The sequence below is a fragment of the Phalacrocorax carbo genome, chromosome 8 (assembly GCF_963921805.1).
Source record: "Phalacrocorax carbo chromosome 8, bPhaCar2.1, whole genome shotgun sequence".
Classification (NCBI taxonomy): Eukaryota; Metazoa; Chordata; class Aves; order Suliformes; family Phalacrocoracidae; genus Phalacrocorax; species Phalacrocorax carbo.
Window position 1 is genome coordinate 44801061 of NC_087520.1, and position 12925 is coordinate 44813985.

Genomic DNA, 12925 nt, shown 5'->3' on the forward strand with positions numbered 1-12925 from the left:
GGCCCCTCGCTCCCCAAAGCCAGCCCACAACACTCACCTCCTGCGTTTCAAAACCTGCTCGGCTCCAACCTACCGCCCAGCCGCCACCCCCTTTCCCAGAGGAGCCAGCGGTTAATTCACGTGTACCTGGGGCTTTTCCCCATCCGCTCCTCGGCCACCCGCTGCTTCCATCCCCTTTTTAGCCCTTACCTCACCCCTGAGCGCGGGGCTGCTGCAGGGACAAAGCACAGCACGCTCCCACGTACCTGCACAGGCAACGCTGAGAGCAGCGGCCAGGTCAGCTACTCACACTACAATCACACGTCTCAATGCACCATTTTTTTTTAAAAAAAAAAAACAACACACAAAACAAAAAAGCTCTTTTCTAATTTTACTGAGCCTTCAAGCTCTCGCCCCGGTGTCAGCCCGCGGCTGGCAGGCAGCCCCGGCAGCGCCCGTCCGGGGCACACAGCTCAAAGAGCAGCTTAGGCGGAGGGTGCGGATGCTCTGCCTGTCCTCCCGGCAAGCCGGCGGCTGCGTCCTCGCAAGGTTTCTCGAGCACTTTGTTAGCAGGGGCTCCCTGTGCGAGGAAGCGAGAACATCGAAGTCGCACACTCCGAGCGAGTAACTCGCCGAGAGCGGACGGGCCGGCCCGACCGAGCCGGCCAACTTTCCTTCTGGTTTAGAGCATTTTTTTCCCTCTGGAGAGTTACGAGATGGGCTCCAGCTCCTGCAGCTCCCACCACGTTTCGGTCTAGGAGGTGTTCTCCTGGGGTGCGCCGTACGCACGCTGCCGTTCCTACGCCACAGCGAAGCAAAAGGCTCACCTCTACGTTTCACAGCACCATGGGGTCACGAACAGATCCTCATCCCAGCTGCTGGGTACGGGCAGCCCCTTGGGAAGGCGCTTGCTCGGCCAGAAGCCGAGAGGCGTGCAGAAGGGGCCGGGCGCACTCGCGCGGCGCTGTGCTGCTCTCGGAGAGGGCAAAGCGCAAGCATCTTGTTTGAAAGGCGCCGGGTAACGACCAAACCTCCCGCTGCTTTTGTGCACGTTAGCCTGGCCCCAGGACAGCAGGATAGAAGTGACCCAAACATCACTTTCCGATTTTTAACGTCGTTCTTGCAAAAGGAAGAGCCCAGAAAGAAAAAATCCACTTGAAATGAACCTTAGAAAATTAGAAGGTTGGGAAAGTGTGAAAATTCTATATCAACAGCGCAATTTAGTAGTCGAGGCCTGCTCGAAATAGGGTTGTATTAGAAAATCGCTACGTCACCGCCTTTCCCGTACCACGCTCCAGCACAGAATATTTCATGTAGTTTCTTTTCTATATCGCTTCACGAACCCTACATGTGGACATTTCAAAACAATGCCGCCGCGGTGCCCCCGACACACAGGATCTGCATATCAATGTCCCCCCGGCCCCTTCAACTCCACAGAGAAAGGCCGTAATCTGGGTTTTGTTCCCGGCCTCTCACCCCATGGAGCGGGAGCCGGGTTATGCAACCCCTATTCACCCTCCCCGAGCCCTGGGAACATCTTTGTGGCCCAGGACAGGAAAGCTGGGGGAGGAGGAGGAGGAGGCGGCGGCAGAGGAGGAGGAAAGGGGCCCGAAGACAGGTCGGGAGCCAGGCTCGGTGGAAGGATGATGCGCTGTATCAACCTGTTTGCTCTCCTCCTTCACTGGAAACCTCCAAGGGGATCGGTTTGGACCCTGCAAGTGGGAATCCATGGAGCGAGACCGCAACCGTCCCCAGCCGATCCATCCAAAACAAGCCATTTCTTGAATGAAAAGGCCACGTCAGAAATCACAGGACCGGGTGCATTTAAGCAGGAGGGGGAAGGTTCAGCAGCGCAGGGCTGTGCACGGACGGTCCCCGGGCACGCACTCGCTCCAGGCCCACGCAGGGGAGCGTTGCCCCACGGGCAGCGGCGGCCTCGCTCGGGGGTGCCAACGCGCAGCCCTACGGCGAACGCAACAGAGCCCGCCTCACCCTGCGATCGGACGAACGCGTTTTGGACGATGAACTGCCTTTGCACACCCCTGACCCAAGCGCCTTTCCCACAGTCAGTAATTAACACGATTTATATTTTATGCTAAAATTAGCTACCCGGGGACGTGCTTCCCACGGCGGTGCTGGCACGCCCGTTCCACCAGCCAAACCTCTGTTCGGTGGGGGACAGCAGCTGTAAACGAGGTTTTGCTTCTGTAGACGAACACCTCCCCTCCCACCACCCAAGCCCAGCCTCCGCCTGCACCCGGAGACAGCCCCCGACGCCGAGCCCAGGGCAGGGAACGAGCAAAACCATCTCCTCAGCCCTGGTCCTTGCAAAAACCACACGCTGCACTGCTACCAACGCACAGCTGTTTGCCGTGGGTTGGCTATTTTTGCACAGCCTATAGAACAAAAATATAGGTGGCGACGCTAGGTGACCGTTTGCATTGTTTCACGGCGCGATGGCAGCCAAACTAGGTCAGGCCTCGGCCAGTGTCCTTCAAAAAAAGGGAAAGAAAAAGAGTAATCAGTGGGGAAACAGTGAGCTCCCAGGGAAGACAATGTTATCATTTAAGATGCTTAGTGCGCACTAGATGACTGGAGAAAAAAAAAAACATATACATACCCACATCTTTTCAAAGTTTAAATCGTAATTTTTATTTTCTTTTTTCATTTCTTTTGAAGGACACCAAAGTACCTTGGACTGCAAAGAAGCTATTTCATACACATTTCATGCACCGACTTAAACCCAAAAGCAGTTTTCACCTATAACGCTCTTAAAATGTAATCTGGGAGCCCATTCTTGGTGCAGGCTGTGGGCAACTTTATTGTATTTCATGGCTTCTCCGCCATGAATAAAAGCTATTCTTCTGCTGCGCCGAAAGCAGGAGCCCAGCAGGTAACAGGATCCCAGCCCTGCCGGTAAAGGCAACTCGATACCGTTCTCTACAAGGGGAGAGGAAGGTAAATTACTTCAATTTCTATCGGAGAGGACAGGCTCCCACCAGAAATGGGGTCTTTCTGCTGGAGCACCTCGCAAGCTGGACACCCAAAATGGAAAACGTGGAGATCGAGGTGGCGGGGCGGCCGCCTCCTCTCAGGAGGGGTTTCTGTTCAGCCGAGAACCAGACAACGCCGGAAAGCACCGAGATGCACGGTCTTGTGCGCCCCAGCCTCCGCGAGGGCCTCGGGACAGCTCCCAGTTTAACGCGAGCGGCTGACCGCTGAACGGGAGATTGGGCAACCCTTGGGCCACCAAGCAACCACGCTCGGGCTGCGGTTCATGGTTTTGCTCTGCAGGTTTTGCGGAGGGATGGGACAGACGTCAGACAGCCACGAGACAGCACTCCTGCCCCTGGATTGCCACCTTCTGCCTCCCGAGCAGGGGAAACCCTGAACGCACTGACACGGCCCAGGCGCACGGGAATTAGGAACCCAGCGATTTTAAACGCTTTCTCAGTGAAAAATGTTCTCGGACTTAAACGTGCCAGATAAAGCCTCTGTTCCCGTAAAACCTGATGCACAATTATCAGTCAAGGCCAACGTATTTACCCTAAAATTGGGTAATATTGTTTTATGGTTCTTAATAGTTCAAACCAACAATGCACCGCTCTGAACAGACGCTGCCGAGCAGTTTCTCAGCCTTTCATCAGGACTGCGTAGGCGTTGAATTCTGGAGCTAATCACCTTAGCAACGGCTCTAAACATATGTGCAGTGACATCAGCTGATTTCTGAAAGCTGTAAATAGAGGATAATAGCACGAAAAAATTCTGGATTAAAGCCAAGACCTAAAAAACATACTATTAAAACACCGCCTGTAATTCAATGTATGCAAACTTGTTTGCATCCCCACTCCCCAAAACCTGCGTAATTACACACCTACCAGCACAACTGGCGATTGTCCCACTGCAGGCTACTCTCAGTTTCAGAAATTTCCCAGAAACGAGGATTTAATAGAAATCCGTCTTCAAATTTAATTTTAAAAAGCCTGGAGAAAAATCTGCAGATAACCCCGCAACAGCATGAAGTACGGCTGAAGGAGACCTGCTCCGACCTACAACCCCGTGTTTAAAGCCAGAGAGTAATAACCTCAACTTGGGAGAATTATTTGTAAATAAGAAAATAAACAGTGTGCTCATGGGCTTTATCACGGAGTCACGCAGGAACTGTGAACAGGAACTGTGGCAAACTCCGCTTCGAGGACGTGCTGCCAGGCCCGTGCCTTCGGTAAAGAAGAGTTAAAGCAGCGTCAGGCACGAACACGCAGGAGGAACCCATTTCTGGAGGGCCGTGCTGGCGAGCAGACAGCGTGAAAGGGGCATATTCTGAATTACCTCATGTTTGGTACCTCATTAAGATCTTAAACTGTCCGCTTAGGGAGTCCCTCAATCAGCCATCAGCGTTAAGACACGAGGACAATATACTTTTTGTTTCCCTTGTCTCGTTGTGACCCATATTTCTGAGGTCTGTTGTGCAGGATGTGACCCGGCCGGCTAAAGAAACCTTTGCAGTGCCTCCATGTTAAGCTGGCACGCTGGGAGGGAGAGAGAGGAGAGGGGAGAAATGGGCTTAATAGGATTTTCAAATGTCAAAAAATATCTTTAGCAGGCCCATTTACGCAGAGCCTTAGCACTTGCTGAACTTGAAAGCAAAATTTGCTGTGCAAAGAACACAGCTTGCATGCTAAGCGCACCCGAGGAACGCTGCTCCTGCAGCACAAAGCCACCCGGCTCCTTCACCCTCGCCTCTGGATGATGGAGAGAAGAGAAACGCCGTCTACATCAGGGCGAGGAAGGTGCTGGGCGGGGATTTGGGGTGCCGGGGGGTTCGGCGTTGGCGCCCACCTCGTGCGACCCCGCAGTCGGCGGGGTCCCGCGGGTGCGGCACGGGCAGTGCTCCCAGACCAGCTCCCCGGACGCCGGCCCGGCCCACGGCACGCTCGCCCGCAAGGGGACCGGCAAATCAAGCTCGCCTTACTTGTGAGGCACCCTGCATTAAAAGTAAAAAATAATAAGGCTAGGGAAACGGAAAATGCAAAGTTGACAGCTGCATCAGAAGAAGGATGTAGCACGGAGCCAGAAGCAAGAAATTCCCCCTCCTTTCTTCTGTACAGGGTTGGGTTTTTTTTCTCTGTCAATTAGAGTTGCAAGGAAATTCAGTGAATTGAGATCAGCAGTGTTAATCGTTATTGCATTTGAATTTAATTAGCATTATTTTTTAACTACAGGTAATTTACGGTGCCTCACCTAAATGTGGAAGTCGGGTAGTGCCTTCTGTTCACCAGAAAACCACCACGCCAAAGATAATCCTGCTACTTGCTTTATGCCTTTAATTTCTGTAATCCATGGTTACCAGTTTCAGCGAGACTGCCATGGTTACTCCCCTGCTCCTTTTATCAAAGGCTCGCGTGTGCGTCTCGCTGGAGCGGCAGCACTTCTGCCGAGAGGCTAAGAATAGCAAGGCCCCTCTCCCCAGCGCTCGGTGAAGTGAGATGCAGGGGGAAGGATGAAGTTTGAGAGAACCGTGCAGGCGGGGGTCAGCCAGCGCGGGGTGCGGCCGACGGACGGCCCACGCGAGGGGGTGCAGCACCATCTCCTACTTTCTCCCTTTCTTCTGCTTGCAGGAGCAGAGGCTCAGGCTAGCAGTCTGCCCTCGGCTGGTCTCTAGGATGGCTGTTTGGCATCTTCATCGCCTACTTCATTTCTCTGGAAGCCCCTCTCCAGGGCTGGCGTCGCAGTTTGCGTACCTCGGAGCTTTCGGAATCAGATCTTCAGAGAGACCCTAAATTTCTGGATGCTGTGTCAGCCTGAGAACTGCCGCCCCCCAGGTGCAGGCAAGCACAGCTGCGGGGTCAGGCTCCTGCCTGGCCATGCAGTGACCTGCCACCATCACCCAAGGAAACGACTGATTCAGACAGCCCCATTGTTACGGAAGGGACACACTGAACACTGCCTCGCACGGCCTGAGCTGGTTTCCCATACAAGCCGCGCCTCTCCCATCAGCCAGCTCTCCAAACCGGAGCCGGCCAAAATCTTAATGCAGCGTGAATGCTTTTGCTAAGCTGTACATCTGCGAGAGGTAAAGGAGACGCTGCTGAGCTGGGGGAAGGTAAGGCAGGGCGCTCAGGATGGGAAGCAGCAAGGCCGGCATCGCTGGATCACTGGTGCTGGGACTCAGGTCCTCACGGCAGCCGTGCAGCAGGCGGACGGCTGCCCTAGCAGGGACCGACCCACCACGGTGCTGCCAGGCAGTCAGGTCACCCGGGAGCCCGGCCACCCGGCAGGACCAAGGGACAGTTTAAAATATTCTACACGTGGATATTTTTGCGTATTTTGCAAAATACTTTGCGCTTGGCCAAGGCCCTCAGAGACACGGTGTGAATTTGGGCTGTCCTGTGCAGGGACAGGAGTTGGACTTGATGAGCCTTGTGGATCCCTTCCAGCTCAGGGCGTTCTATGATACTGCCCTGTAAAAGCTTTCCTACGTCCAGAGCATCTGCAAATCTAAGTCGCTAACACCTCAACTTAGAGATATACATGCTCAGCAGCTGGAGGCAACAAGCATCACCTTGTCATCTGAAGACTTTTTGCCTGATAACCGCGAGGTCCTGCCAGAAGCACGTGCGATGCTGAGTGCTGGTGCAGCTCAGCACCCCTGGAAAACACCTTCCTTCCCCGCAGCCCGCCCTGCCTCCCGCTGCAGGGCTCTGGGTGCTGCACTCGCTCTTACAGTGTCAGTAGGACGAGAGACTGGCTGTTTCACTTTCAGAAGGGCACGAGAAGGCCTTGCAGCCCGTGGCTGCGTGCCGCAGGAGCCCAGGCTGCACAGCTGCCTGCCCGATGCGGCGACGCACACCTGGGCGCTTCTGGAAAGAGCTATGGTTTAACCGTGGGCAGACTTGCTGCTCAAGGAGAGCGAAGAAACATCAGAATACTGTACAAAAAGCACATGCACTCACCCTCTTGTCAGGGACCTGTACCTTTAAAAGCAAATGCTCAAACACCCTGTGGAAGCTGGCACACACGTGCCTGGAGATAAACAAGATCACGGGACAGGTAAGCTAGTTACTCATGATTTCTCACACCATCTCCCCATCTAATTGCATAGCTAAATGGTCAAGTCATTTTAATCCACCGTAAGCAGCTTACGCTTTCTCATGTAGCTCTGCGACACTGCTGACTTCCTGATTTGGAAATAAAAATTCTTTAAGTCTCGCTCTAGAAGGTGTGAAAACCACCGTTTTCACAGCAACCCTGCACAGATTTTGAGACTTGTAAGATGCACATATAGGACGTGTCTCCTGGAAGAGGATCCCAAATATCTACTTCATACTCAGCCTTGAGCAAAGCAGAGGATTTTTTGTGAGGGATTACAGAGGAAATTTTACACCCAGCCGCAAGCCCTTGGTGCCAGTGCCCTATAGTCAAAATGTGGTTTTAATCTTACCTTGAATCATACCCTTAGCCAAAATCTGTTCCTTATCTTCTTTCAACAAATTAAGCCACCTCCTACGATACCATTCCGGCATGTTATTTCTCCTACAAACAAGGCTGTTGTACTTAAATTACCATGACGGAGAGCCCCCCTGCCAGCACAGCCCCCGGGAGCACTGTCCGGCCGGCAGCTCTCCTCCCTGCCCAGCTACCGCCTCGCTCGTGACACCCAACAACGTCGTGTTTCACCCTACCCACTCCTCCAACTGGCTCAGCACCCACCTCAGCGCCGCTGGGAGCGAGCGCGGCCCAGCCGAGCGCGCCCTCCCACCGCACGCCGTGCCCCACCGGCCGAGGTCGCATCAGCCTCAGCACCTTTCACCTGCGTGTCACGCACCGCAGCTCCGTGCTTTCCCACAACCTCACTCGTTTCTCCCGTACTAACAGCTCTCCGGTTTGCTTTCTCCATTTACTCGCCACTAACTTAATAGGAACGGGGCACCGCAACCCGCCCGACTTCTGGACAGTTTTGGATGCTCGCAGGTCCTAGTGTAGTGGTTATATGATTATTTTTTTTTTTCCTAATTCATTTTTTCAAAATCCTTGGAGACACACACAAATGAGCACAAAAAGCTGCAAGGGTCCACCAAAAAAGCATCCCCTCGTGCACAGAGACCCCCCGTCCCTCCCCGTCCCCACAGCCTCGCACTTTACCTTTTCCGCACAAATATAGGGATAAGCAGAGGTTACAGAACTCATCTAAAGACTTAGGGGAAAGAAATCGGGTTTTGGGTTACATCAAGCCTTTTTCACTGCTCAAAAACTACAGCCGTTGAAAGCGAAAGCTCCCGCTCTGCGGGGCCGAGGCGCCCGTGCCCGCCGCTCGCACGCCTTCCGCTCACGGCAACGGCCACAGCCAAGGGGATTTTTCTGACTTGCAACACCGGAGAACTTTACCCCCTGAAACTACCCGTGAACTTAGGCCAATGACCCCAAGTCAAGCTTAAAAATCATTCCAGATTACCGAGCCAGATCAAAAGTCACTAGAGCTGGAACCGCCTGCCTTTGATACCCTAAACCCTGTTACCGATATTGGGCGAGACCGCGGGGCTAAACTCCTCCCGCAAGAAACTGCGTTTTTGTTTTAGCTTGATACAAAATTTATTTTACCATATGTAAAATGCATTTGTGTAGTTGCACACCCTAGTAGGCTTGAATGGGGGGAAGGAGTATTTCAACTCCCAGCGCAATTTATTATTTAAAAGCAGTAAAATTACATTGCTGATAGGAGAGCCCGGGCTGAGAGCAGCGGTGATGTAATGGGTAATGCAGCTCCGCTCGCCGTATGAGCCGCGCTGTACATTAGCGTGCTGGCAAGGGTGGTTGCTCCCATCAATTATTTATAGTCTTCTGGCGCGCAGCCTGGAGAGGGTCACATCGCTGAAAGCTAACTTTATCTTCATTGTTCCCAGCCTCCTGCCCAGCTGTCACTCTGCTCACTAATTTAATACACCCAGAGCAGCGCAGAAGGATGCAGGGCTGTTGGTCGGGTTTGTCCCTCCCCGAGCTGGAATAGGAAGGTGGGATCTCCATAATCTTCGTTAAGGCGCTGACTCGGCTGCTTAAAACCTGCATTTGAGGCTCCCCCAGTCACTGGGGTGACCGAAACCCGGGGCGCCCCAGGCGCGGGGCGGGCGGGTGAAAGGTGGGGCGTCAGCGGTGCGCCGGGGTTCTCCGTGTCTGTTAGCATGCCGCACGGAGGGCGGGCGGCACTGCACGTGTGCCGTGGTATCGCAGCAAGAGCTATTCAGTGACGTATGAGCGGGGAAGGGGAAAGCACGCTTCAGCTCCCCAGGGAAAAAAGAAAATTAAAAAAATTTAAATGAAAAGGAAAAAAAATGGAAAAAGCTCTCATAGGTTTCTGTTTCAGCTACAAACTGAAAGTGCGCAGCCAGGGTCTGGTTCACCTGTATTTCACCCCAAGGCCGGGCCGGTGTCCCGTCGCACTGGCCCAAAACACAGCAAAGCGGCTCTCAAGGCTTTGTCCTCTTGACTCACCAACACGCCTCTTCCGCTACGCGCCCAGGAATTAAATCTACCATGACCACTTTTCAGACCTTTGAAATATGCTCTTAAAGACGCCGTTCATTTGGCCCAATATCTGTATTAAAGCAGCTAAATTTCCATTTCAGCTGCGTCAGGGTCTCCACCACTGCAAGAGATGCTTCCCTAGGAAATCGCCCCGGCAAAAATCAAGTACGTGAAGATGAGCTGCCGCTCGTGCAGCTCCCGCGCGTGGTCCTACCCCGCTGACCAACGGGATCCGCATATCCCGTACGCCACGTCAAGTATCTGTCCCACGCCTTAAACTAGAGCCAATTCCAGCTCAGATAAAAAGGCATTTTCCAAGCCTCGCAAAGCCAGGAGAATAACCCGAATTTCCCCGCGATTAGGACTAGCTGTCGTATTTCAAACAACGAAAGGTACCAAGGTTTGGTTTAGACACGCAAAACAATTCCGATGATCGCCTCTGAAAACAACGCACGTCAATTTCATGAAAAACACAACATTTGCACAAAAAGGAAGTTGTTGAAAAAGAAAACACAGGCCCAGAGGAAGCAGGTTTGTTCTTCTGCAGCACAAACAGGGGCCCGGGAGAGGCTCCTGCTGCGGCAGCGCCGGGGCCGGCACCTCCGGTGGCACCCTGCGCCGGGAGCAGAGCCGGGCGGGGAGGGTGTCCTCAAATCCAGCGCAGGCCCCCAGCACGGCCACAGAGGCTCAGGTTAGGCAAAGGCACCAGCCAAACCCTTTCACATTAGCGTGATTCAGGCTGACACAAGCTAGAAAACCATCATTAAGCTTCAAGCAGTGCAAACCAGCAGTGGGTGCGTCCTTCAACTTTGCTGCACTATGAAAATCAGGAGAATTCTGCCCAAAATGCGAAGAAGGGGGGAACTAGGACAGCCACGGGAGGAACAAGGTGGTTCCCATCCTAGAGCCGGCACCACCATGGAAAGCCAGGTTTTGACCAGGATCCGGGCCTGGAGCGTGCAGAGCTGCGCCCATCGCACCAACATCTTCAGGGCCTTTACATCCTCTCCGAATCCAGGATTATTTCCATGGCAACTATCTAGAGAACTTATTAAGTGAAAAAAAAAAACCCAACCAAGAACAGTTTGAACACACAGAACCTACATTCGTAACGTACTAGCTGACTAAATTAGCAGCGCTAAGATTTTTAGTAATCAAAATAGATCGTGTTCTAGCAACTCCATCTTCTCTTTGCCACGGCTAAGAAGAAAAATCTGATAGTAACAGCAACGTGGGGGGAGGAGGAGGAGGAATTAGAGATTTTCTAAGACCACAACCCTATATCAAGCCAAGCCTTATCCCATTCAAGTAGTTCAAGAGACATTATTTTGATATCTGACAGTTCAAGTACTGTTAAATAAGGCTGAGTTTCCAAGAGACGATGAACTTCGTTGCAAGGTACCTGTTACAGGATCAAAAAGATGACTATCACGTGACACAAAGCAGTTATCTGCTGAAAAACCTCACTGAATCACCTCAAATTTGTCCTGGCTAATTCGGCAGACAGGCAGTACCCTGCTCACGCCTGATCCCGGCCAGGCTCGTAGTGCCAAGCGACCCAGCACGGAAAGCCACCGGAGCTGGCTGCGTTCTTGCGCTCATTTACAAGCTAATCATCATCTTCGTGTCACCCAAGCATTAGTTTAAACAGAAGAGGAAAAATCAGTGGTCCTTTGTCATATTCAGCTTGAAAGACTTGTGAGTTTGGAGTAATTGCTCTGAGAAAGGCCGATTCGCTTATTAAGGCTAATTTCAAATAAATAAAAAATTAGCAAAACCTGTTATTGCCACACTGAAAAGGATTCATCTTTCTCGATTTGATTATTCTGTAACCGAATTCCTGTTTCCTTCCAGGATCGGTCTCCAATACAGCGGAGGCGGCGCGACCGAGCTCTGGGCCTGAGCCAAGCGAGGTGTTTCTGCCTCCCGCAAGGAGCACGCGCCCAGCTACACGCATCGACGGGAAGGCGGCAAGGGGGCACGGGGCCACGCCAAGCATCGGGCTCGCACGGCACCACGTGGGTTTGAGCAGCCCAGGCGGGAGCGGAGGCGGGTACAAGCCGAGCAGCAGCCTCCGCTCCCAAAATTGCGGGAATTTAGTGGCCACCTCGGTGCCGGCACGAGGCTCGGCATTGCAGCGGTGACTACGGTTCCTCCTAAGCACGAGGATGAGTAAATTACCAAAGTCTTGGCAGGACTCGAAAAAAATGCTGCCCGAGAATTTCATAACGGCAACACAGAGTGAGAAGTAAGTCTCAACAGGAATGAAAAAAAAAAAAAAGTGGTTAAATGAACTGTTGGCTCGGCCACTACCTCCAGCCAGGGAGATTATATGCATTATTGATTTACCTTAGGACAACTTGGGAAGAACTCATTTCCAATGGTTTCTAATGGAACCTGGATTTTCTCAGTCCTAATCTGCCTCGTGAGGTTGAGCCTCCTGCAAGGAAATACAATACCACAGCATTAAAATGGCAGCTGTCAGATGTACAACAGCCCCATTCGTTTAATGAAGATAGTGCAGTGGCGATAGGGATTTTTAAAGGCTCCTCCAAAAGGCTCCTTTGCAATTAAATGGAGTGGTGAGAACATCGTGGTGAGGATGGCCTCGTGAGTGCCTGCAGATAATGGCGTAGACCTGCAAGCCTGGGGATTTATAGAAAACAAAGGGAGGTGATGAGAAGTTGGTATTTGTGATACCAGCTCGCGCACGCTCTCCGTAGCCCTCTCCGGAGCAATACTGAGCACTGGGTTGAGCAGAGAAGTGGTGGTTTTGAACCTCACCTCCGTTGCCTGCGCAGCCACAAACGTACAAAACATTTGGGCAAGTCAGTTTTTCAACAGCCACAGCTGTAAGATGCGCAGAGTAATGCTTCGGTTTCTATTCTTAGGCAAAGCAGGGGACGGAGACAGCGAAGCATATGTAGAGCCAGTAAACAATTCTTCCGTATGATAATCAAAGCCGTTTTAAAACAGTAAATTCCCATCTGAACAAATTAAGATCTCTATGAGGGCGCACGAGCACCAGCCCCCATTTGCAGACGCGACGCGCTCGGAGCACCCGGTCAAAGGAAGCCGGTTTGTGGCAATCTCGGCGCAGAAACGGGCGATCTCGTAAACAACCGGGCGCCGCAGCCTCCCTCCCCATCTCACACCGCGCAGCGGGACTCGCGGCGCGCTGGGCCAGGCCACGTCCCGAGCGCCAAGCCCGCCCGCCCCCGCAGCGCTGGGTGGGTGGGGGTGGATGCGGGGGAGTCCTCGCCCCCACCCCAAGAGCCGGGGAATGGGATTTTGACCAGGACAACACACCCTCAACCCTCTGCTTCAGCAGCAAAAGCTTCTCTACTTAGGGAAATGTTATTTCCTCAAGACACCACGCGCAGGCCAAGACTGGAGCAGGCTCAGCTGTCTGAAATGTTGGTCTGTG

General features: G+C 52.8%; 1 protein-coding gene across 5 annotated transcripts in view; it reads right to left on the reverse strand.

Annotated features, from left to right (window-relative positions):
• The window catches only part of ANKRD11 (ankyrin repeat domain containing 11), a 158530-nt gene that overhangs the window by 62150 nt on the left and 83455 nt on the right, over positions 1 to 12925 (reverse strand). The window contains exon 3 of one of the 5 annotated variants that reach the window (XM_064459788.1): positions 11848 to 11938. The exons of 3 other annotated variants lie outside the window; for them this stretch is intronic. The gene's annotated coding sequence lies outside the window, so the exon portion shown is untranslated. Of the gene's footprint in view, positions 1 to 8121; positions 8254 to 11847; positions 11939 to 12925 lie in introns of those variants that run through there. One more of the 5 variants, XM_064459789.1, reaches the window with a different exon arrangement.